Genomic DNA, 27,045 nt, shown 5'->3' on the forward strand with positions numbered 1-27,045 from the left:
TTCTGTTGCTGTGAGAGACAAGCATTTGAGTTGCGGAGAGCTCTTCTTCAGGTTGAAAGATTGTCTCTCACAGCAACAGAAGTTGGTCCAATAAAAGATATTACCTCACCCAACTTGTCTCTCTAATATCCTGGGACTGACATGGCTACAACTACGCTGCATACAAATAGTTTAGGCAGACATTTTAAGCTCTTCTTAAATAGGGTTGCCAGTTTTATTTTGGCAAAATGGAATGGACAGAGCGTTGACTTTATAACTTGCCCATTGGCATTTCCTAACCTTGGCAAGTAGCAGAACCTGATTGCTCATTTAGACATCAAGGAGGTGAAATGCCCTCTCCAATATTAGTACTCTGAAAACCAGGTGCAGCTATCAAATATTACATTTATTTTCTTTACATCTTCAAACCAGGCTTACATTGCTGTGGCTACAAGCATTGTGTAGAAATTATTTCAGAATTTAAAATTGACATTGTTTTTTTAGCAGGAGGAATTTGTGAAGAAACCTTTTTACCACTGTTACACAAACTAAGTAAATAACAGAATAATAGTTAAATGTTCCAAAATAATCAAAAGAATTCCCTTCTTCAGAGTCTCTGTATAGGAAAGGAATATCTGAATGTATAGTTTTGTATAATTAACAGTGACCTAGTAATCTGATTGGTTTACATTTGTGTGAAATGTTAAGAAGGAAGATAACTTATTTAGGGTGGTCCGTTAAAAGTAAAAGAGAGAATAATAGGTTGAAAAAGAGCAAAGAGAGATTTACCTTCTCTATACTTATAGGGTGAAATTTGCAGCCATGAGGGGTGGACACTTAAGATGGATTTAAACCATCTTTGCACCCTTCTATGCCTAGCCTTCTCTAGGAATTGGAGGGGAGTCCACCGAAAGTTAGAAAGACCTGGGAACCTGTCTAACTTACGCAGCCTCTCTGCCCTGTTCCACAGGCCACAGCTGCCTGAAGTCTCCACAGCTTCTCTGACAAGCCCTGACCAGCATGTTTCCTACACCAGGACTTGTAAGGAGTCATTGGAGGGCAGCATTACTGCTGACTTCCACAGTGTCTGCACCAAAGGAATCCTCCCTGGGCTGGAACCAGGGCTTTTAGGGCCCCTTTCCACCACTCTGGGTTTTTTTCTTGGCAGAAGGGGCCATATTCTCTAACAATATCATATTGGAAGGGATATGGAATAATTTACTTGACTGGTCTTCTGTATCTATTTTCTATAATTATATCATATGCCCAAATAACAAAATAAAATATCTAAGCTACTCTTTACTCCTGTTCTAGTAGCCCTTACGTATTTTCCAAGGATTGGTAGGCATAGAAATATTTTTTACAAAGGTATCCTCCTTGAGACAATCCCTAAATTGGATCTCACTGGATATACTATATGATGGATGGATGAAATATTGGCCAGTCTCTAAAGGCCAGGAAAGAGCATCAGGCTCAGAAGTACTCAGAAGGCTCAGACAGCTGCAGCGGCACAGGAGCTAGCAAACAGAGCTCTAAACAGGGGAGTTTGAGTGGGAGTTTGTATTGTGGTGCTTGTTTGGGGTTTGCTTTTGCTGGGGGGGGTGGTCTTTTTGGTGTGGCTTGTGTTTCCCAGATGAACAGGATTTAGGTGGGAAGGTGATGACAGATACAGAGGCAGCTGTGGGAGTGACTTCTGCAGTGAAAGACGCATTGAGGATGACTGGATGTGGAAGCTGTGGTATGTACATGATCCTGGAGGGGGGAACCGGTAAGAGTTTTTTCTTCATGAAATGCCGTCTGATAGAGCTGATGGAGGAAAAGATCCGAGGTTTGGAGATGCAGGTGGAAAGTCTGGTTGAGTTTAGGAAGGGGTTTGAGCAGATGATGGAGCAAAGATATGAGGTATCTGAAGGGAAAAGCTCAGACTCACAGATGGAACCAGGGCTGGGGAATTTTGAGGAGAGACTGGATGAGGAAAGTGGTCAGTGGAAACATGTGACTCAAAGAACCAGGCAGAGAAAAAGACGGGCTAGTGAAGGAGAAATAGAGCTTAGGAACAGGTTTGCAGAGTTGGAAAATGAAGAAGGGGCTCAGCAGGTACTTGTTGAAGGTGGAAGGGTAAGGAAGAAGAGAAGAGAGGCTAGCCCTATAGAAAAAGCAGAAGAGTAAAGGGAGACTACACCAAATATGAGCCCCAGGAGGATACAGGATGGGTTGAAGAAGATTGTAAGGGAAAATAGGAATGGAAAGAACTTGCAGCCACAGGGAACAGGGGAGAGACTGGAGAATAGCACTGTCACCAGGAAAAGGCAGGTCTATGTGATCGGGGACTCTTTATTGAGAAGAATAGACAGGCCTGTAACTAGAGCTGATCCTGAGAATAGAAGGGTGTGCTGTCTTCCGGGTGCTAAGATACGGGATGTAGACCTGAGGTTGAAAAGGATCCTAAAGGGAGCGGGAAAGAATCCCCTAATTATCCTTCATGTGGGAACAAATGATACGGCTAGATTCTCGCTGGAAAGTATTAAGGGAGACTATGCTAGGCTGGGGAAGACGCTTAAGGAAATTGAGGCTCAGGTGATCTTTAGCGGGATCCTTCCTGTTCCTAGAGAAGGGCAACAAAGGTCTGACAAGATTATGACTGTCAACAGATGGCTTAGGTAGTGGTGCTATAAGGAGGGCTTTGGGATGTATGGCCACTGACAGAGGACAGTTCTCTCGGGATGGACTTCATCTGAGTAGGGAAGGAAATAGACTTCTAGGATCGAGGCTGGCACAACTGATAAAGAGAGCTTTAAACTAGGAATTAGGGGGAGATGGATGGGAGATGTCCAGGAAATCTCCACGCCAGATTTTAGCATTGAGAGGGAAGAAGATGAAGTAAGAATGGATACAGCCGTGGGTAGGAGAATGTATATAAGGAGTGAGGGCGGTGTGGATACTAGTCTAATAGGTTATACTGGATGTAGAATGACTGTGCCTAATAGGGTACAAAATGTGAGCGAGGCCAAACAGCAAAAATTAAGATGTTTGTACACCAATGCGAGGAGTCTAGGTAACAAAATGGAGGAACTAGAGCTACTGGTGCAGGAAGTGAAACCAGATATTATAGGGATAACAGAAACATGGTGGAATACTAGTCATGACTGGACTACAGGTATTGAAGGGTATGTGCTCTTTAGGAAAGACAGAAACAAAGGTAAAGGGGGTGGAGTAGCATTGTATATCAATGATGAGGTAGAATGTAAAGAAATAAGAAGCGATGCAATGGATAAGACAGAGTCTGTCTGGGCAAAAATTACATTGGGGAAGAAAACTAGTAAAGCCTCTCCTACGATAGTGCTTGGGGTGTGCTATAGACCTCCGGGATCTAATTTGGATATGGATAGAGCCCTTTTTAATGTCTTTAATAAAGTAAATACTAATGGAAACTGCGTGATCATGGGAGACTTTAACTTCCCAGATATAGACTGGAGGACCAGTGCTAGTAATAATAATAGGGCTCATATTTTCCTAGATGCGATAGCTGATGGATTCCTTCATCAAGTAGTTGCTGAACCGACTAGAGGGGATGCCATTTTAGATTTAATTTTGGTGAGTAGCGAGGACCTCATAGAAGAAATGGTTGTAGGGGACAATCTTGGCTCAAGTGATCATGAGCTAATTCAGTTCAAACTAAACGGAAGGATTAACAAAAATAAATCTGCAACTAGGGTTTTTGATTTCAAAAGGGCTGGCTTTCAAAAATTAAGGAAATTAGTTAGGGAAGTGGATTGGACTGAAGAACTTATGGATCTAAAGGTAGAGGAGGCCTGGGATTACTTTAAATCAAAGCTGCAGAAGCTATCGGAAGCCTGTATCCCAAGAAAGGGGAAAAAATTCATAGGAAGGAGTTGTAGACCAAGCTGGATGAGCAAGCATCTTAGAGAGGTGATTAAGAAGAAGCAGAAAGCATACAGGGAGTGGAAGATGGGAGGGATCAGCAAGGAAAGCTACCTAATTGAGGTCAGAACATGTAGGGATCAAGTGAGACAGGCTAAAAGTCGAGTAGAGTTGGACCTTGCAAAGGGAATTAAAACCAATAGTAAAAGGTTCTATAGCCATATAAATAAGAAGAAAACTAAAAAGGAAGAAGTGGGGCCGCTTAACACTGAGGATGGAGTGGAGGTTAAAGATAATCTAGGCATGGCCCAATATCTAAACAAATACTTTGCCTCAGTCTTTAATAAGGCTAAAGAGGATCTTGGGGATAATGGTAGCATGACAAATGGGAAGGAGGATATAGAGGTAGATATTACCATATCAGAGGTAGAAGCGAAACTAAAACAGCTTAATGGGACTAAATCGGGGGGCCCAGATAATCTTCATCCAAGAATATTAAAGGAAGTGGCACCTGAAATTGCAAGCCCATTAGCAAGAATTTTTAATGAATCTGTAAACTCAGGAATAGTACCGAATGATTGGAGAATTGCTAATATAGTTCCTATTTTTAAGAAAGGAAAAAAAGTGATCCAGGTAACTACAGGCCAGTTAGTTTGACATCTGTAGTATGCAAGGTCCTGGAAAAAATTTTGAAGGAGAAATTAGTTAAGGACTTTGAAGTCAATGGTAAATGGGACAAAATACAACATGGTTTTACAAAAGGTAGATCGTGCCAAACCAACCTAATCTCCTTTTTTGAAAAAGTAACAGATTTTTTAGATAAAGGAAATGCAGTGGATCTAATTTACCTAGATTTCAGTAAGGCATTTGATACCGTGCCACATGGGGAATTATTCGTTAAATTGGAGAAGATGGGGATCAATATGAACATCAAAAGGTGGATAAGGAATTGGTTAAAGGGGAGACTGCAACGGGTCCTACTGAAAGGCGAACTGTCAGGTTGGAGGGAGGTTACCAGTGGAGTTCCTCAGGGATCGGTTTTGGGACCAATCTTATTTAATCTTTTTATTACTGACCTTGGCACAAAAAGTGGGAGTGTGCTAATAAAGTTTGCAGATGATACAAAGCTGGGAGGTATTGCCAATTCGGAGAAGGATTGGGATATTATACAGGAGGATCTGGATGACCTTGTAAACTGGAGTAATAGTAATAGGATGAAATTTAATAGTGAGAAGTGTAAGGTTATGCATTTAGGGATTAATAACAAGAATTTTAGCTATAAGTTGGGGACGCATCAATTAGAAGTAACGGAAGAGGAGAAGGACCTTGGGGTATTGATTGATCATAGGATGACTATGAGCTGCCAATGTGATATGAATGTGAAAAAAGCTAATGCGGTTTTGGGATGCATCAGGAGAGGCATTTCCAGTAGGGATAAGGAGGTTTTAGTACCGTTATACAAGGCACTGGTGAGACCTGACCTAGAATACTGTGTGCAGTTCTGGTCTCCCATGTTTAAAAAGGATGAATTCAAACTGGAGCAGGTACAGAGAAGGGCTACTAGGATGATCCGAGGAATGGAAAACTTGTCTTATGAAAGGAGACTTAAGGAGCTTGGCTTGTTTAGCCTAACTAAAAGAAGGTTGAGGGGAGATATGATTGCTCTCTATAAATATATCAGAGGGATCAATATAGGAGAGGGAGAGGAATTATTTAAGCTCAGCACCAATGTGGACACAAGAACAAATGGGTATAAACTGGCCACCAGGAAGTTTAGACTTGAAATCAGACAAAGGTTTTTAACCATCAGAGGAGTGAAGTTTTGGAATAGCCTTCCAAGGGAAGCAGTGGGGGCAAAAGATCTATCTGGCTTTAAGATTCTACTCGATAAGTTTATGGAGGAGATGATATGATGGGATAATGGGATTTTGGTAAGTAATTGATCTTTAAATATTCAGGGTAAATAGGCCAAATCCCCTGAGATGGGATATTAGATGGATGGGATCTGAGTTACTATAGAAAATTCTTTCCTGGGTATCTGGCTGGTGAATCTTGCCCATATGCTCAGGGTTTAGCTGATTGCCATATTTGGGGTCGGGAAGGAATTTTCCTCCAGGGCAGATTGGAGAGGCCCTGGAGGTTTTTCACCTTTCTCTGTAGCATGGTTGACTTGAGGGAGGCTTCTCTGCTCCTTGAAGTCTTTGAACCATGATTTAAGGACTTCAATAGCTCAGACATGGGTGAGGTTTTTCATAGGAGTGGGTGGGTGAGATTCTGTGGCCTGCGCTGTGCAGGAGGTCGGACTAGATGATCAGAATGGTCCCTTCTGACCTTAGTATCTATGAATCTACTTAATCAATTAAATTCTGTAACTCTCTCAAAAAAGGTGGCTTTTCTCATCTGCATGGGAAGAATTAGGCCTCCTGATCCCCTTCAAATGTGGTGGCTTCTGGCAACAATATAGATTTCATTTGGGTGAAAAAAACCCTCTGACACTTGCATATGGAATGAAGATAGTTCTGTTGTCTCTTCTGGTGGTTCAGAATTGCCTTTCTGTTTCTGGGAAGATACACTTAAAAGCAAACTTTTCTAGGAAAAGTGGGACAGGTGGGCAATTGTGTATTTGCAAGAGACTATAGTTGTAAGTTAACACAAACAACTTTCACCTCTGCCAAATGTGTGTGATTGGCCATAAGCTACTTAAATTTTCAAATCTGTTAATTATTCACAGTTTTGGCATGAGTTGTTTTGCTGCACACAGTGAGTGGCTGTGACCCGATCCATCTTTCTTGATAGCTGTGTGTAAATTAAAGAATTTTTGTTTTCTGAAGCATGAGTGTCTTGATATTTTTTCTTAGTTTTTACTCACAGTTGTTTATAATCCCTTGGAAGTTTGAAAATGAAATCTGTTAATTTAACTGGTTTTATTTTCTTATACTATATGTGTGACTTGTTTGCTATCTAAGGGGTTGTTCATTAGTACAACTGGGTTAGCAATAGGGTCATGGAACCTAGAAGTGAAATGTGGGTTTAGGGGGAAAAGTCACATATAAACAATTACATGGACTTTGGAAACAGAGAAAAGAAAAGATAATGGTTACCAACAATGTTTTTAGTACAAAAGTTAAATATTGTGGCATGAATCATTCACATAGTAATTTCAGATCTCAACTATACCTAGGCACAGCTGACTTGAGTTAAATGTAGAGTTGGACCCTTTACTTGATTTGCCTTGCTGTTTGGGATAGACCTATAATGTGGTAGAGTTCTGCTGGTAAAGTTCTGAGGTAGAGTTCTGCTGGTGGCTGAGAAAATCACACGAGTCTAAGAGTGAAACTACTGATGCCTCAACAAAGAGCAACTGTATCTACAACCTTTCTTTAAAGGACATCTAAAAAGTATAACAATGTATATTGGGCTGGACCTTGTGCCCTAGGACAAAGAAGACGGAGAGCTGCCCTTAAAGAACTATCATGAGTATCCCCTGGTGGCAAAAAGCTGGTTCAGTGCCACCCACTGTCCCTGGTCCTTAGGTATAGGAGTATTCTGGAGGTTTGCTGGAGGTGTGACTACCGGGGTGAAGTAATGCTCAAATAAATTTGTTAGTCTCTAAGGTGCCACAAGTTACTCCTTTTCTTTTTGCGAATACAGACTAGCACGGCTGCTACTCTGAAACCTTTGGACAGGATGTGGTTCAGGAATCCTTGCCCAGCAGAGTGATCTTTAGAGCACTTGTCTAGCTGGCATAATTTAGAGCAGTCTTTTAGTTGTTCTGAGTTACATCAGAGGTGGTTTCAGCCTCCATCTGTGCCAGAATCAGTCCCTATGGGTATTAACTCTGATCATCATAATCAAATTCTAATTTGGCTAATTATATGCTACCTACCTGAAATTCTCCTTAGTAGTTTTAACTGAATAAAGTATTAATCACTTCCTGTACTAAATTGTTTTCAGTAATGTTATGCATATTACATTAATAATAAAATAATAATAATAATAATAATAAAAGACCAGTACATTATCCTGACATCCTTATGAAATAAAAACTCCAATTGACTAAATTGGGAGTTTTACCTGAAAAAGATAGGAGTAAAGTCTTCAGGATTGGGCTATATACAGTCTGTAAAATAGTTTGGAACCCTTCTGGAAGAAAATAACTTATATTTATAAAAACCTATCATTACTAATTTATTCAAATTTTAAATTTTGTTTGAAAGAGCAGTAGTACTAGCCTTTCAGGAAACAGATTATATCAACAGAGCTGACTGAAATTAGATACGAATTAAGGTTACAGTTAGTTCTTTTTTTAGTTAAATCTGCAATATTATTCCTTTAAAAAATATTCCAATTCATGTTTTGGCAGCAGGTCACAGAAAGAGATACAGTTTAAATTCCTTTAAAAGTCATCCACACTTCACTCTTAACTAGCAGCAGTTTACTTACAGGGGGCTTTTCCCTGTGGCATACTTTTCTTATCAACGTACCTCTTTCAGCACATCCAGTTATAGTTTTTCTAAGGAAAAAGCCATAATGGTTAAACTAACTAGGTAGATATGCTCATTCAAGGGGTCTCAGCTAACAAATGAAAGTGGAGACCAAACATGAGAATCCTATTGGTGTAAAAGCCACCCAGTTGCTCTCACAGGCTTCAGATGGAGTTTATGGAATTGCTGTTGAGTCTGAGACTGGAAATGCAAAAGCCATCATCCTGGGAGATTTCAAAAGTTATGTGAATAATGAATTTGACATGTGGGCTCAGGATGTTTTATATTATGTGAAAACCATGGTGTCCTCTCAGGTCTTCTCTGGATCCAGTCACTCATCTGGACACATCCAGCCTAGGTATAGAGTTCAAGGGTGTAGCATCTACTCTTATTATCATTTCTTAAAAAGTCAGAGTTTCCCATCCTCCCCTCTGGAAAATGGATCTACCAGCATGAAGGTCTCATGGACCCTAGTAAGTGTTCAAAATGCCTGGCAGTGACAGTAAACATCACCCCAACCACAGACTCAGTTTTTGGACAATCCAATTCAACATTACAAGTCCTTACTTTTCACGATACTGGCCCCCCAGTCACCACCTCCTGCCGCACACCTCCATAGAGTATGGATGAGTTGTGCCAGATGAAGGCGGGGAACAGCAAATCAAGTAACACAAGAGCTACCAACAGTACAAGAAACTCCTACAAGCCTATGTTAGCTCTCTGAAGGAAACCAAGAGATCCTTGTCCTCTGCCAAAGAATCTATGAAATAGAGACCACTGGAACTATCACATACATAGTTTCATAAATTTTAAGGTCAGAAGGGACCATTGTGATCATCTACTCTGAAAGTATTCAGGGCTGTTCATGCTACCACATCTGAGATGAATTCAAGTCCCTTCTGAGTGTTGAAAGCTGCAAACAACATTGATCAAATATCAGCAACTCACTCTGAAAAGTGAATTTAGAAGTTGTCCTGAAGCATGCAAAAAAATATATAAAAATTAAAAAGTACAGCCGCTTTTTGTTACTCAAAAAGCCACCGATTGCAAAACCCTATCATCTTGTTTCCAATATAGCCCTCCTGTGAAAAGTCATGGAGAACAAATCATGGGTGACCATAGTTTCCACCAGATCTGGCTACATAATTGACATGGTGCTGGCTGTACAAGTTGCAGACCCCTTCATGGCCAGAGGGGTTGATCTCCATGTTTATACTTATAGATCTGTCAGTAGGCTTTGAAATACTTGACCACCAGGTGGTAGTGACCTGCCTGCACCATGTAGTAGGTGTCAGACAGCAAGCTGGTTCTACTTCTCCCCTTCAGACACATCTAAAGCATTGTGGTAGGCAAACGTTCTTCCACCAGAAGAACTCTCACATATGGAGTTCCAAATTGTTAGTCTTTTTTCCCTTCCTTTGTAAACATCTACATCAGATCAGAGGAATCAGGATGCATGGATTAAAATGCTAATAGCATAATGATGACATTCAGCTGTGTGTCATTCAAATCAAGAGCAGACCGTTCAGTCACCAACATGTCTTAAAGTAAAAGGCACCTGGATAAAAGGCTGGTTACACAAGTTGAACCCAATTCAGAGTGGAGGCAGGTAGGAATTTCATAACATTTCAAAGAACTGGAATAGTTCTTGACTAACCCATCAAAGACATATCCCCACTGATTGTCAAAGTGGTGCACAGGCTTAGCTTTACAGACAAGGTAAGTAGTTCTCTAACAGCCTGGAGTACTGATCACTCACAACCCTACTTGAAGGCAATGGGAACTGCAGATACTTAGCACTTCCTAAAATTAGGCCCTAGATGTGCAAGTAGCAACAGTGAGCAGAATATTCCTGCCTACATTTTGCAAAGAAACTGACTACCCTCCTGATACTGATATTTGTGCGTTAGTGGCTTATTATGTTCATGCCAGGCATATATTCCACTTAACTCTATGCCTCTTCTCATGTTCATAAGCTGAATTCAAATAGTGTCTCCAACATTTCTAGCAGCAACAAAGTTCTGGTTGTAAAATCCAAATGAGAGTTTTGCCTTCAATAAATAAATAAATTTGCAGAATTCAGTATGATGGAGAGCCAGAAACTCCTGAGGTCTAGTCCCAGCTCTGCCAAAGTATATGTAGCCTTGGGTAGATTGCTTAAAATCTGTTTCTCTGTTTCCCCATCAGATAATTATCTGGGGTTAATCCTGATTCCCTGACCATGATGCAAGTTCTTTATTTGCAGTTAACACTGGCTGAAGTGATCCCCTATGCTGTTCTGTTTGCCAGGGAATGGTGGAGAACAGCTCTTCCAAACTACCCCAGAAGGGCCCCATGCACAGGAAGGGATTGGGTGGCTGTAGAGCTGGCTACACCAGTTTATCCCTCCAGGAGATTCCCCTACAACAGTAGAATGTCCACTTCCCTTTTTCAGGCTGCTGTAAATCCCCTCTGCACCATTGTAATTTAACCTGCTATGAGGGTGGAGCTGCCGGTTAGCTACTTTGTAATTAAAAAAAGCTAGGTTGCAAAGTATTTGCAAACAATTATTTTTTGCTTTCAATAGCATTTTCTTTTAAAGTAAATTCTTGACATTTTACAAAGTGATGCCATTTCCTTTCTTGTAGTCACATATTAAGGAGAGTAGATTTAAACAAGAAAACAAGGTAAAATACCAGAGTTTTAATCAATCAGATATATGATTGCATTAGGACCTTTATAAAAAGTTAGTAATTTGTATAGTTCAACATTTATGCACTAACTTTTAAACATATGGTATTATAAAACATTTGAGGTAAATGTTTTGATCATTGCTATTGTTTCACATGAAATACTTTTTTTTTCATAATGAAGTCAGGGTCTGATATCTCTGTCACATGGGTTTTGACTACAGTTACCTAGGAACACTAGAGAAATTCTAAACATAAGAAAGATGAACTTCGACCTTTTTTGCAGCAGATGGAACATTTTGTGAGCAATTGGTCATGTGTAAATGTTAACTTGTTTGCCTTTCTTAGTAACTAACAAATGAACAGCATATGTCTTTATTTTATAAAGGCTGGGAATAGATTTTATTAAAAATATGTTCTCCGTGCGTTATGCAAAAGTACATTAAATATTATGTTCATTAAAATGTGGTAAAATTTGCTTGTATTGCCTTTGCAACAACTGCACAGCGTGTTTTAAAAATTAATGTTAACAAACATTACTTAGCTCTATGGTTGTCAACATTTAATTAAGGAGGGCCTCTGAATTTTTGGATACCATTGTTTGGATATATGTAATAAAAGGTTCCAATTTAAATGCTGTGCAATTAGTTTGTATGAAAAAATGACTTTTGTAGACCCTACAATAGACAGTTTAGAGAAATAACTGTTCTGTGTTTAAATTGTGCTCCTTAGTATTTTAAACAGATGGCAATGGCTTTCGTCTTGATTATAACTTTGAGGCATGCTTTACTAAATGGAATCAGCGGGGTTCATTAAGGTCCCATTTGATGTATCAGTATTATAAAAATACCATGTTAATTATCCTCAAACGTTGCAAGTTACCTCCATTTTCCTTCAATCAGAAGATGAGAGAAACCCTGTGAAGCAAATTAGTCCTAATTGAAAGAGGACTGATTAATATTTAAATAAGGCATTGTGTGAGGGATTCTGCCATGAGAAAAATAGGCTGAACATCTGAATTAATTGCATAGCAGGTTAAATTAAATTTCATATAATGGGCTGGAAGATGAGTTGGCACAGTGCTTTAGCAGGGAGTACAATGGCTGAAATACCAGTCTTTTCTTTCACTCTTGGCTGGATTCCATTGAGGTCCTTGTAGCCCTTACCTCTTTGTTGTCTCTCTTTCAATGCAAACAAAGGTACTAACAGAAAATTGCAACCATGTTTTAAAAAAATGTTAATCCTTTTTGGGAGACAGCACCTGTCTACATTCTCTCCATTTCTCTTCCACCTTGGCTGTAAAATTGGGAAACATTAATATCTTATTCCTTGCCAGGTTTAATGAGGATTGATGTCATATAATGCTAATGGCTGGAATATAGTTAGAATTGTGCTATTAGTGGGTTATCACTGTCTGACATTTTCACTGCACAGGAGCATACATGTGGAGCCTGTTTAAAGTGATTGGGTTACTTAAGGGTCCCTGTTAGGGATATTTAATCCAACATAAATTACTTATGCACGTTGTTAGTGTTCAAAGGATGAGTGTCACGTTGTACATGTTGGCAGTTTTCCAGTCAAGAGCTGTTAATTACTGTACAAGCTAGTGAATACGTTTTGTAGCAATAGAAGCCAAAGGGGAAAAAACTGTATCTATATTCCATCTAACTCAAAATGAATAGATGAGAGTACAGAGAAAAAAACAGACTGAAGTCTTTTTCACCCTTAGGAGTTACAATGCCATTTGTTTTCATTTTGAAAATAAAAACAAATGACAGCATGATACCCTGAGGGGGAAAGTACTTTAGCTCTAAAGAATCCCTGCCAAAAACAAGCTATTATCTATTTGTATGCTGATAAGAAAAAAAGTATGTTCTCCAAAGCTTTAATTCAGAACCTTACATCTTTATAAAGTTCAAGATTTGCTAAGATACTATTTTCATAGCATATTGAATATAAGCGATCACCAGGAAAATCATTAACTATGATATGTATTTCTTTAGGACATATAGTTTAGTGTGGTCAAATTGTCATTCTTACACCAATACAATAATATTCTTCCCAAAGCGTGGGCGAGCTTATTGCAGAAGAGGCCCAGTAAAAAAACAAGTAGTTTTATATATATTAATATATATAGTTTTATGGCCCAACCTTGGGAACTAGCCACAAGAAATGACTTCGAGAACACATTTTTTATGTATAAGCTCATGGATTATGTAACTGTGCTAGGGGAAAAAAATGGGTGATTCTGTTAGCAAAGTTACTGTCCAATGTACAAAAAAAGAGCCTATTATTCCTTTGATTTTTCCAAAATGGAAATAAGGGTAGAATATAGCTGAAAGTAATAATTTTATTTCACATTTTTATCGAAGTGTTGCTTATGCAGTTGTCCACAGGAAGTTCATAACTAGGATGTTCCATTTGCTTTCTATATTATTGAAAAAGCGAAAGGCATTATAGTTATGTAAGCGTGCCATTTCTCAACTGTATCATTTATAAAGCTGTAGAAACATTGGAGATCTAACCTTTAGATAGTAATCTGTCCTTCTGAGCTGTTGCTATCAACTGAAAAAGAAAGTTTGCTCTTCTTTTGAATGGTTCTGTTAAGGAACCTACACAATCATGTCTGACTCTGACTATAGAATTCCCTTCCCTTCTCAGAGTTCACCAGATCCTGGATTTGGTGACCTTCAGTACATACAAAAATACCTACCTGTACTCTGAGGCTTTTGTTGGTGATCTTCGTGTTTGTTTTATATTATTGACATCATTAATATTTTTGGTTATGTATAGCTTTAAAAATAAACTGAAACCTGCAAGTTGTGAACATAGCTAGTCTACATAAGCAGGGGGTTTTGTCACCGTCCTTCACCCTCCCTCAGCCCTGGTGTTAATTTGTTACACTAATTTGTTGCACGTAGTGTTCATTTAAACTGCAGATCTTCAGGACAGGACAGGGATTTACTCTTCCTGTGTGCTCTTACAGAATTTGGCATAATGGAGCCCCAATCTGATTGAGCCTCTAGAGGCTACAACAGTGAAAACAAATATTAATATGCTTTGTAATGTACTAATTACCAGATCCACAAAAGTACTTAGACTCCTAAACCCCAGACTTAGGCTCCTAAATATGAGAGTTAGGCACCTAAATCCCAGGTTTGGCTCGCCGGTGGTCTACAAAACTCCTTCTGAATCCTGAATTCACTCAGTGCCTATGTTTTCAGGGTAAAAGTTCCCTTGGCACCCAAGTTTCTGCCTCTTCACATGTGCACTGCTGCTGCCCTCTAGGCATCAGGTCTCCTCTCTCCTGCCCTAGGCCCCAGAGCTATTCACAAACCAGAGGAATAGGCATTTGGCCACCTAAGTGACCTGCAGGGCCTGATCTAGTAGGTGTACTCAGAGGTTGTCTACCAGGATAGGTCCAATTCAAAATCTGGTTGAATAAGGTGGTGCTTTTCACCCTGTAACTAATCCAGTGGTTAGCACAGTTACCTGGAACCTAGGAGACCCATGTTCAATTCCCCCTTCTCAGAGTGGGGGGAAAGGATTTGAACAGTGGTCTCCCACCTCTCTGGAGTGTACTCTAAGCACTGAGCTATGGGATAGTCTAATGTGGGTGGGGCTCCCTACATTTCTCCTGTTGAAACTGTTCTACTGTGGAAATCAACAAAAGAGTGATTGGAGCAAGGAGACTGGACCCTGGGTCTTCCAATTCCCAAATGGGTGCCTTGTAACCATTGGGCTACAGTGTCATTCTCTCTTTTTCTCTCTTCTTCTCCCACTCTTCCCCCCCAATGAGTGTCCCACTTAAATCATCATTGGGCCAGAAGGAAAGAAAGAGAGAGTCAGAATGACTTGGTAGCCAAGAATTCTGTATTGCAGTATTTCCTGTGATTTTCTAGGTGCTTAAAAATTAGGTGCCACGACTCTAAACATTGCAACACCTAAGTTCTTTTGTGGATCCAGGCCTTAGAGCCTAGCGTAGGTAAAATGAACAAATGTGAATAAATAAATTGGAGTTCAGTTTGATTATAGAAAGCAGAATGGTCTTTTATGTTTTTAATTGTAGCGTGGGATGTTAAGATTCACATCTGCATATTAAAAATGTCAACATTTATATATAATGGAGTACAATCAAATTAAACAGATAGAACAAATATCAGTAACTCATTAATTAAACAAATTATATGAATAAGAATCACTGTTCCAAGTCATAGTTATGGATCATTTGGGTGAACATGAGTATTAAATTAACTTCCTTTATTTGTAATGTCAGCTGATTTGCTTTTCAAAATATTATTCTAAAGACATAATTGGGACATTTACATTACTGGCTTCTAATACAAAATCAATAGTGTCTAATTATCTTTAAATGACCTACTTTTACAAAGTGTTTATTGGTATGTTGCAGAAATTAGTGGTTATAGATGCATAGATTTATGCTGATAATTTTTGTGCTTCCTGTAAATGAATGTTGCTTCAGAGAATCACTGATTGAGGTTGTTGGTAAGGCTGAAGTTCCTCAGATAGCAGTTTCTGATGAAAACTTGTCTTGCCATTAGCAGTCTTGCTACTCATCATCCATCCCCTTCACCTCTCTGGTGAAGATTATTAGGTAGTCTTTGGTAAATCAACTATGATGTCTTCTGGCATCTCCAGATTGTTTCCTTCCCTTTCTGTTAGTCTCAGGCCTGTCTATGCCATGGAGAATACACTGGACTTTTAGTAGGAGATGGTTGCGATTGGGATTTGGATGTGAGTGAGCTGGCTGACTGAGTGTTTGTGATCTGTTCTTTCATAGCAGAACCTGACCACAATAATTCATTCCTTTTGGACTTTCAAATTAGATTATTACATGCACTCTACTGGAGCTACCTTGCAAGACCACTAGGCAGATGCATCTGGTACAGCCTGCCTTCTTGCTAGGTAGTATTAGCCACAGGGAACCTGTTACATCAGTTCTCCGTGAACTGTCCTGATCCTTTTATATCTCGTGTAATTCAGGTTATTCATACTGATTTATAAAGAACTATGTGGCAGTCTCTGGCTACATCAGAGGATATTTCTGAAGACTTTTTTTGACTCGGCATGTTTATGTAGTGGATTAACACAGTAAGTAGCCTTTCTCTTCAGGTTTTCAAATAGAGATGGTTTTTAACTACAAAATTAAGATAAAGAAATATGAATTTGGTGGATTTGTCGTAGACCCTGGGTGTGGGAGTGTTTGATCATGTTACTAAAACTAAGTCTCGATCAATCTAGTGCTAAAAACTATCATTTATATTTTTAGATTCTTTTTTTTAAGTTACATATTTTAACAAAAAGTCAGAGAATGCAAAACTTCAGGGGCCAAATCTTCTGACTTATTTGACTGCTTTCCTTTGTCTCTGGAAATATGTAGTTGCTATTGCAGCAGGGTGTGATTTAAAGGGACTTTACCCCCTTCTCAACATGGACAACATGGAACACCAGCTCAGCCAGACCTCTGAAACAAGGTTCTCCTAGTATCTTTAACTCACTCATATTTAGATATCCAAGTTGGTTACATTTACTACCATGGTTAGTAATGAAAAATAAAAATAATAAAATCCAGCAGGTTTATCTGTGTTTTTTCAATCATTTATATTTTTTAAATTAATGCTTGTATTTTTTACCCACACCTAGCACTCCTCAAAGATTATTTACATGCAGATTTTACAGATTTTTTTTCCTTTCTTTTAGTTATTGGTGAGCTAAAGAGTCTTAATATGACTCAAACAGCTAAAGTGATTGTCTCTCAAACTTTCCAGAGACAGGGCTGAGACACAGCATGGAAAATTTCAGACTAAATGAGAAATTTTTGCAGAAGTTACAAGCATGTGAAAGCAGGGGCTTATAATGAAAGTTCCAGCATGTTTCACTCTTTGGAAATGAATGAATCAATTCACATATAATGAAAGCATGAATCACTTCATCCATCACAGAAGTATAGCAATCCTTTGGGTGAAATGTAGCAACTTGTAATAGTGAATAACAATACTACACAATGTTTTAGGACAGGAAAGGAAGAATACTTTAAACTGAAACTACAGGGAGTTATTACACAGGTAAGTAGTAATTCCCAAACTGGAATTTTGCTAACTCTTTGTTACAAAGTATGTCATACCTAGACCTGTGCAGATGGGTTGGTTTGCAAAAAATTAAAGAAGCCATTTCTTAAGGTTTCAGTTCACTCCTTAAATTTCTCTTAGAGTTTCAAGTTCAAATGAAACCAAAACTCAAAGATAAAAACAGTCAGATTTGCCAAGCTTTTCCCCGGTCTTACATTGAAATACTGAAATATCACTGATCACAGATATGGTTTCCTATCGAAGTAATAGATCCATAGGCTTCACCGTAGGCTTTGACAAAAAAAATCACGAACCAGGGCTTAGCTGTTTAAACTTAAACCCATTCCTCACCATCTATTTCCAGCCATTTATAATTTTAGAGAGAGCCTGTTTCACAATTACATCATTTTAAAAAAATCTAAAAGTGAGTTAAGGATAATGTGTAGTTTAAGTGGTGCAACATGTATCTCGTATTTCAAGCATGCACCTGGGAAAAATACTACCCGTGATGTACTGAATTTACTGATGCAGTTTGAATTTTTTCTTGGCTCATAGGACTTCACACTATAACAAGGTTACAGGGTCTACCTTCTTTTTCGTGCCAGCAGACAAGAAAGCATCTGAACATATATGTTTCAACAGTCTTAAGAATTATGAACATTGCTCTTTTTAATGCATTTCAGAAGTTTTACTATACAGTTTAAATATGACAGTCTTTTCAAAGCCTTTTGATATCTAGAGCAGATGTGCCAATCTGTCAGCTATAAATATGCAAGTTTTTCAGTGTCGGAATAGTGATCTATAATATATCAAGGAATATTTTGACTTTTATTTTCTGTAGTATCTTCTTGTGACATTTTAATAATAGCAGCTTTTGTACCAAATTTCAGCTCCACTCTTAGGATGCCATTCCCCTAGATTTATAGATCTCTATATTTGCAGGGTATCCATGTTTGTTTTTCTGTGTGCTCCCAAAAATGGTAACAACTAGCTCAAAAATTGTGGTTACTGTCAGAAATCACATTAGACCTTACTTTACCATCCCAAACAGGTCAATACGTAGCAAATATTGAAATCCAAATTCATACTAACATTAACTGTTTTTCAATCTGTTTGTGTGGTCATTAGGCTACTTGTGTTTAGTAAACTTCTTCACGTTCTTCTTTACAAAAGTAATTTATGCAAGAGCATCAGTCCCATATACACAAACTGGTTCCTGTCTTTGGCCATCTTGTTGTTTAATATTGTGTAGGTGAACTAATATGTATTATTAAATTACACTATGGGTCAGATTCTCATTTATTCCAAGACCTTTTACAGCACACTGGCAGTGTAGAGTGGCCCAGAAGTGGTTGTAAATGTAATGATAGAAATATGTTACTGCACAAATCTTGGCAGCGTGATTGGGGTAGGTGAATGGGTACAAGAGGGTGTCTGGGAGTGCAGGGATATATTGGTGGATGTGCAAGGTTCAAGTGGGTTGGTTCTGGGTCATCTGATGGTTCAACAATAGGTAGGTGGGTCAGTTCTGGAGGTTAAGAAGCCCGGGGCAGCTAGCTGCTGGGTAGGGGTGTCTGGGACTATTGTTCAGCCTCTTGCTGTTTGCCACTGTTGCCTTCTCCTTCCCCACTCAGATCCAGCAAGAGAATCAGAGAAAAGGTAAGGACAGAGACCTCCCGGCTGCCTTCAGAGAGGCATCAAAGAAGCCCCAGAGTCCAGGAGAGTCTGTTGCAGGCCCATCTCTGCAGCCCAGCTAGATGCATGAGAATGCAAATGAGTGAGCGTCATGCTAGATGTGTGAGACTTAGCCCAGCATAGCTCCAGAGTATCTCCATTAAAGCTAGTGGAATCACACGCGTGTAAAACTGGTGTAAGTGACCGATCCAGTCCTGATGTATCTATGTCATGAGTCTGCGGTGAAGAGTGGAGGAATCATTACTACAAACTGTTGAAACAATCCAATACTCCCCTTCTCAAACAAGCTATTAAGCCACAACGTAAAAATAACCTGTGGGAACATAAATCAAAACAATCTTAAGATGATTGTGGACTGGGCATCGTTTCTTGCCTGTATTATCGGGGTTGGGTAATGGTTCTGGACTGGGTGAGACTTTTTGGTTTGGAGTTTTACTATAAAATGATGGATGTATGAGAGACCATTGCAAAGTTCTACTCTGGGAGAGTTTTCTAATAAAGATATGCTATGGTATTTTATATTTCTGACCTGCATTTTCCACTGTCTCCTCTTCTTTGTTGAGGGTTGAGTAGTAACCTGTGGTATCATTTTTTTGAGGCTGCGACTAGTTCTCAGATGCTAAGATGGCTGAGCTTCAGACATGGAATACAATAAGTGGGAAGGCCTGCATGAACTAAAACTTGTTAAACAGTGTATATAATTAATTGAATAACAATATGGCTCGATTAAGTCTTGGGTAACACTTTCTTATGCTAATATAGCCCAAGATTCAGGGCCCCTGGTGACAGGAAAGGAGTTATAGTGCATGTGTTCCCAGAACATCCAACTCTGCTTGAGTGTCCCAAGCTGCTCCCCAAATGAGCAGTGGTAGCTGGAGAGGTCATGTTGTTGCCAGGGTAGCAAGAGCTGATTCAAGACTTCCCTCAGGCTGTCCTGGCTGCTAATGCTTCTATGGTGCATCAGTGACCATTTAAAAATCTCCAACTTTGTCAGGCCATGTCTACACTAGAGAGCTTTAAGCAGCACACCTGTACTGATGCAGTTGCACCGCTGTAATATCTAGTCTCTCTATGCTGACGGGAGAGAGCTTTTTCTGCCAACATAGTGCTGTGCACACCGGTGCTTATACCAATTTAACTTATGTTGCTTGGGGGTTGGAATATTCACATCCCTGAGTGACGTAAGTTTTGCCGGCATAAGTGGTAGTATAGACATAGCCTCAGAAGCCAACAGAACCTGCCCTCTTCCAGTGTTGAACAGAACCTCCCTCCCTCCCTGAATGGGGATAAACCAAGGCTATATCACTTAAACATTTGTTTTTATTTGTTGTTAGTGCATATTTGGAAACTCCATTCTCCTCCAAAACCACAGAAACAAATCCATTATTGTTGAAGGGCACCGCATGGTGAAAATTCTGCTGCCCTTATCTAGCACAGAGAATTGTCTAAAACATTCCGCATAAACACATTTTTAAACCAAAGAACACAATGCTGACCCTTTGTTAGTACACTCTTATTGATCTTTTAATAGGACTGTTGTGTATTTGAAGCCTCATAGCGAAATGTCTGAAATTTATTAAGTGTTTGATTTGGTTTCTTCCTTATTGTCAAGGTGGGTATAATAGCTCCTTGAAAGTAATAAACTTTTCAGAATGTATGAAGTCAAGTTACTTTAGGGCAAACGCATTGTATTCATTTATTCATTCCTGTTAAAGGACAAGAGATGACTCAAGTTCTGAATGTATCCATGGAATATTATATTTAAAAGTTTATGTTGTGGCTGCTGTTATAAGTATAAAAATGCAATGGACAGTAAGATTTGTCATATCACCATAAATGAATTGAAAGAGAGAAGAGCATTTTCATATGAAAGTCAATTTTAAGATGTTATAGCTAGGTTGAATATAATAATATCACTGCCCATTCAGCATAACAATATCCTGCAGCTCGTATATCATAAGAGTTTATGATCATTTCTTTTTTGGTATTTTGTAGTAATACACCTCTTTTTACAGATCATTTTTACAGAATATAATACATATATATAGTATGTACACACATATTCTGTAAAAATGATCTGTAAAAAACCAAATATATATATGGTTTAATTCTCATTTACATTAAGCCCTCTTTATATCATTCATTATATGTAACAACTGTAAAGGGGTTTAAAATAGGTATTAACTTATATTTATATGCACTTTAAGGCCCACTTACACTGCCAAAGTGGTATAAAAGGGCTGTAGTGTAAATAACCATCTGGTCACCAGTCTATATAATAATGGGAATTAGTCATGTCCTCTCTATTTAAGGATGTAGTACAGCATCTAGAATAATTCTCTGATTTTCACATACAGCTTTCTGAAATATTCACGTTATCAGATTAAAGCCTTTATTTTTTGTCTCTGCACAAACCTGAGCTTTTTGGAGAGCTTACACAAAAACCCTCTAGCGAGTTTGAGTTATGGACGTAACACCTTTCCCAATGTAAAACTAACTAAAAATTCTAATCACCCTTATTGAAAAAAATACTTAAACAAAAGTAGCTGGCATTTGAAACTTGGTTCTTGCCATGGGTATACCTCATTAAGGAGTTGTAATTTTGCTTAGTTTGATCAGAAATAATTTTTAAAAAAATCAAGTAATTTCTGAGCTTGTTTAATGACATTTGCTGGGATGATAGCAGAACCTAAAGAACCCTTCACTCTGTGACATCATAATGAAAAATTATCTATCCTCACCCTGACAGACACATCACTGTTGCTGTTGCCTGAAACTGTTGCTTAGTCTATTTTCATGTGAAGATTGCTAGAATTTCATTGAAAGACAATATCCTTCCAAATACAAACAAAAAACCTTAAGGGAAGGGATATATTTATTCATATGGGAGGGGAGGTGAAATCACAGATCCTAAGATTTTTAGGGTCTGCCTGCAGTTCTGTCACATATTTTGAATATTTTATCTTTCACTTAAAAATTTTTCTTATTCCTACGTTCTCTTGTGAAGATACATTTATTACAATGTTGGCCAATGTTTTGCTGTCCTGTAAACCCAGTTTTGCAGAAAACTGTCTCCAGCCACACACACAATAGTCAGAAGGCATAGGAATTTAACACTCCTCTATCCCATTTATCTCTGTGAACCACAGTTGGAGGGATTATCATAGGTAGACCTCAGTAAATGTCAAAGCCTAACTGAGGCTGTTAAAATTAAAGAAGGTACCGGGGTGAAAGAGGAGGAACTTAATGCAACTTTGGGGGCCACATAGGATATGTCTACACTGCAATTAGACGTGTGGCTGGTCTGTGCCAGCTGACTCAAGCTCTTTGGCTCAGGCTAAGGGCTCAGGCTAAGTTTAATTGTGGTTTCCCTTGCACTGTCATACAAGCCATGCCACTAAGGGAGGAAAGGGCATATGGTGCTTCCATATTCCTTTATACTGACCTTTTGTACCAGGTGTTTCAGCACAAGGAGGAGAGCAGGCTCCACAAAGCTGCTGTGTCCAGTTGCGGAGGGTCGGAAAAGAGGGCAGAACCTTGACAGAGTTTCTCCCAAAGTATAGACTAGCACACTTACACCAGGGGACGTATGCTGCTCCAGATGTAGGTTGGCCTGGGTCAGAGTACTTACCTATAGAACAGGTGGGATCAAGAGGTAGACTGTGACTCTCAGTCTTCACTAGAGAAGAACAGCAATTTGCTCCTCCTCACTGGGGACTTGTGGCAGAGCTGCTACTGAGCCTTCAGGTTGCACAATTCAGACCAAATAAGTCAAGAAATGCAAAAGAAAAGGGTTTGGCAGCATCATTAACATGACCGCACTGTTCTATCTAATTGGTATATCCATTTATCTAATTTGTTGTATTTCACTGTAGTATCTGTATACACACATGCAATATTTTCTGTTCCTGTCTCTCTGGTAAAATTTGCACAGTAGTTCAATATGTTTTTATAATGTATGTCATAAAACATATAGGATACACAACATACAGAATTTGTATTTGTTGAGATTGCTGTGCTTTTAAACCTTAATGTAATTTTAATATAGTTTTTACATCATATACCTTTTAATAATTATACATATTCTATACACACAGACACATAAAGGATAAAATATTTACTTATTCTGAACTTGAATTTAGATTTTATTTTTGCTATGCATATTTCTAAAATTTAGTAAAATGAAAAGGAAATGTTAAATCTTTTTTGGGCAGGCAATCATTTTTATATTGTCTTATATTTTTGACAGTGGTTTGTACGCACTAAGTAAAAGGTAGGATGAATGGCCTATTTCTGTCTGTTTTCATTACTGTACTCTTTTTCTGTGTGCTCCATCTTTTTCTCTGTGTATGCCTAGTGGGACATTAAAGGTTCTGTAATTATTTCAATAAGATCAGAGTTATAGATTTTTTGTTCCACTTAGCTGTTTGCTAATAAACCTGCCTCTGAGCTGACGGATAACAAATTTCTTATTTAACACTGTGCTTTTTTTTTACATGATATATTAGAGAACATTTTTAAAGGTCAGGATTGTGCAACATACTGTTTTTTCTTGTTATTGTAATAATCTCTAGGTAGTTCCTGAACTGGAAACTCCACAGCAGTTTCAATTTCGTTTAAAAACATAAATATTAAAGTTGTCTGTTTCCGATATCAGCATATTTAAAAAACTGGGACAAAATGAGACATAGCACTTTTTAGAGCCTATTATAATTTTAGCAGCTATATAAAATATACTATATGGCATCAGGAATTACAAATGCTAAATCTGGGCAGTTGAATGGAATGTTTTACTTATTTGCCTTTCTTGGGGTTTTCTATAGCACCTAGTGCAGGAGCGGCCAGAATGAGAAGGAGCCAGAATTTACCAATGTACATTGCCAAAGAGCCACAATAATACATCAGCAGCCCCCCATCATCTCCCCCACCCTGCTCCCAGCACCTCCCAACCACCTGCAGCCCTGCTGTTCAGTACCTCCCCCTCCCTCCCCACATCTCCCAATCAGCTGTTTCATGGCATGCAGGAGGCTCTGGAGGTGGGAGAGGGGGGAGCGAGGGCACTGCAGGCTGAAAGGTGGGTTCAGGAAGGGGTGAAGTAGGAGCAGGGCCCGTGGCAAAGCCAGGGGTTGAGCATTGAGGACCCCCCAGCACATTCGAAAGTTGGCGCCTGTAGCTCCAGCCCCGGAGTCGGTGCCTATACAAGGAGCCGCATATTAACTTCTGAAGAGCCTCATGTGGCTCCGGAGCCACAGGTTGGCCACCCTAACCTAGTGCTTTGAGATCCATTAATGAAAAAGCTCTTGTATAGTACAAGTATCATATTACTGTTGATATTATCACCAGGTAAGAGAGTAGGACTGAGGCTGGGAGCTACTGGCTGTGATTCAATACCTATATGACTAAAGTAACACTTTTTGACTGAGTGCAGCAAACAAGAAAAAATGGTAGAGTTTTTCAGCTCCTTCAGTTGAGGAGATATACCCACTATTTATCAGTCAGGCTTGCAAACTGTGGCTCATTTTGACTCTGCAGCTGCTTCTGGGTGACAATGGAGCAGGTTGTTGTTTTTTTAGCTCTTTTTACCAAATGCTCCTAGAAGAAAGGTGCAATTTTTCTTTTGGGTGTGCACCTCATAATTTTACTTCATGTTTTTGTCACTTTAAGGTTGGATAGCACAGTGTCCTCCAAACAGGCACTGTAAAGCCCATTTGGAAATTGTAGCTGGTGCAGATTGCAGCTCATGCAGAATACAGCTTGCTACTTATCAAATGGTGTTTTCTAAAGATCACTACAGGTACTATGGTCTTCTCTGCGGACTAAACTGATTTCTGGGTGAAGTTTAAGTTGCTGATTTGGATCTATAAAGAAATAACTTGATTTCTAAGTTTCTTAGGCTCCAATTCCACAAACATTTAATTCGTCTACTTAACTTGGAATATGTGAACATCTTATTGAAAACAGTGGACTATTTTCATGAGCAAGTGTTTGCAGGATTGGGGCTTTAGGGTGCATGTCTCTCCTCATGTGATACCTCTGCAGTTTCAAACAGTGAAAGGCATTTAAGTTAACAGACTTATTGTTTTTACCTCGAAGGGACTGCTAGTAGAGCTTTTGTGATGAACACCATTGTAGCAAACATTAGTGATTGAACTGTGAGCCTTAGGGTTGCCAACTTTCTGATTGCAGAAAACCAAACACCCTTGCCCTGTCCCTGCCCCCATTCCACTCCATCCCCCCTCCATCCGTCACTCACTCTCCCCCACCGTAGCTCATTTTCACTGGGCTGGGCAGGGGGTTGGGGTGCAGAAGGGTTCTGGGAGGGAGTTTGTGTGTGGGAGGAGGCTCAGGGCTGGGGCAGAGGGTTGGGGTGCGGGAGGGGTGAGGGATGTGGGATCTGGGAGGGAGTTAAGATGCAGGAGGGGGTTTGGGGTGTGGGCTCTGGGAGGCGCTTACCTCAGGTGCTTCCGGAAGTAGCTGGCTTGTCCCTGCGGCCTTGGTGCAGGGGCGGCCAGAGAGGTTCTGTGTGCTGGCCCTGGCCGCAGGCGCTGCCCCGGCAGCTCCCATTGGCTGCGGTTCATGACCAATGGTAGCTGTGGAGCCGGCGATCGGGGGGGGGGCAGTGAATGGAGCCTCCCTGGCTGCGCCTACACCTAGGGCCACAGGGACATGCCAGCCGCTTCCGGGAGCTGTGTGGAGCCAGGGCAGGCAGAGAGCCTGCCTTAGCCCCGCTGCACCACTGAGTGGACTTGTAATGGCTGTGCTGACCTGGCCAGAGCCACCAGGGTCCCTTTTTGACCGGTGTTTCTGTTGAAAACTGGACACCTGGCAACCCTAGTGGGCCTCCAGAGTTCAGAGCATGAATCTGTACAGCCTGGCCTGGCTGATTTACACCAGTGGAGGATTTGCCCCCTATTTGGCAAAATTCTTGAAAACATAAGTGTGAGTTTTGTCTGAGTAAGGAGTGCAGGATAAAATCCTATGTATCCCAGTACTATCCCTTTCATGGGGATCTCAGTAACAAACTGTAGTTTATTCAAAGGTCAGATGGGACCATTATGATAATCTAATCTGACCTTGTGTGTAATACAGGTCAAAGAACCTCACCCAGTAACTTTTGCATCAAGCCTATAACTTCTGATTAGCATATCCTTCAGAAAGCTATCTTGTCTTTAAAGATTTCAAATGATGGAGAATCCATCACATCTCTCAGCAAGTTGTTTCAGTGGTTAATTATCGTCACTTAAAAATTTGGGCTTTTTATATCGTCTGAATATATCTAGTTGCAGCTTCTAACCATTGGATCTCTGTATGCCTTTTTCTGGTAGATTAAGGCCCTCTACTTTCAAAAATTCCTTTACTGTGTAGGTTCTTATAGATTGTGACCAAGTCACCCCTTAACCGCCTCTTGGATAAGCTAAACGGATTGACCTTCTGTGGTGTTTTATTATCAGGCATGCTTTGCAGATATTGAATCATTCTTGAGGCTCTTTTTCTGAACCCTTTCCAATTTTTCAGCTTCTTTTTTGAAGTGTGGACACCAGAAACAGAAGCCACTCTAACTTCAGGCGAACAAGACAGCTGCCTAGGACAGAAGATTTTTTGCCTAGGACAGCAGGTTTGGCCCAGCCCCTTTGCCATCATGACAGAAGGGTGGCTGGCCAAATTTGAGTCGCATTGTGACCCCATTAACAGCATTCTAATTTGGCCTGGCCTGACCAGTGCAGTGGGTCATGATGCCACTGTCTCAAATTTGGCCTGACTACCCCAACATCAGCCTGTGCACTGGGTCACAAAGCCACTTAAATTTGGCCTGGCCACTCCTCCATCATGATGGAGGAGCGGTCAGGCCAAATTTACTGCCCTAGGCCTGGGATTCTTTGCTGTCTTCTTCTGTGTGGGGCATGGGTCATTTGCTGGTTTGAACTAGAGTAAACGATGAATTCTCTGTAATTTGAAGTCTTAAATCAAGATTTGAGGACTTCAGTAATTCAGCCAGAGGTTATGGGCCTATTACAAGAATGGGTGGGTAAGGTTCTGTGGCCTGTGGTGTATAGGAGGTCAGACTAGATTATCATTTGGTCTCTTCTGGCTTTAAAGTTTGTCAGGGGAGAGAAGGGGCAGTGGCACCGTGAAGTTTTGCCTGGAATGGCAGATTGTCTTGAGTATCCTCTGACCATAACAGGACACAATATTCCAGTAATGGTCTCAGTAATGCCGTAATAACATTTCCCTATTCCTACTTGATAT

General features: G+C 39.8%; 1 protein-coding gene across 5 annotated transcripts in view; it reads left to right on the forward strand.

Annotated features, from left to right (window-relative positions):
- Positions 1 to 27,045, forward strand: part of TOX (thymocyte selection associated high mobility group box) — a 277,437-nt gene that overhangs the window by 58,546 nt on the left and 191,846 nt on the right. Inside the window, exon 2 of one of the 5 annotated variants that reach the window (XM_043507821.1) lies at positions 16,019 to 16,126. The exons of the other annotated variants lie outside the window; for them this stretch is intronic. The gene's annotated coding sequence lies outside the window, so the exon portion shown is untranslated. The remainder of the gene's footprint in view (positions 1 to 16,018; positions 16,127 to 27,045) is intronic. 5 annotated transcript variants of the gene reach the window in all.

The sequence above is a fragment of the Dermochelys coriacea genome, chromosome 2 (genome assembly GCF_009764565.3).
Source record: "Dermochelys coriacea isolate rDerCor1 chromosome 2, rDerCor1.pri.v4, whole genome shotgun sequence".
NCBI lineage: Eukaryota > Metazoa > Chordata > Testudines > Dermochelyidae > Dermochelys > Dermochelys coriacea.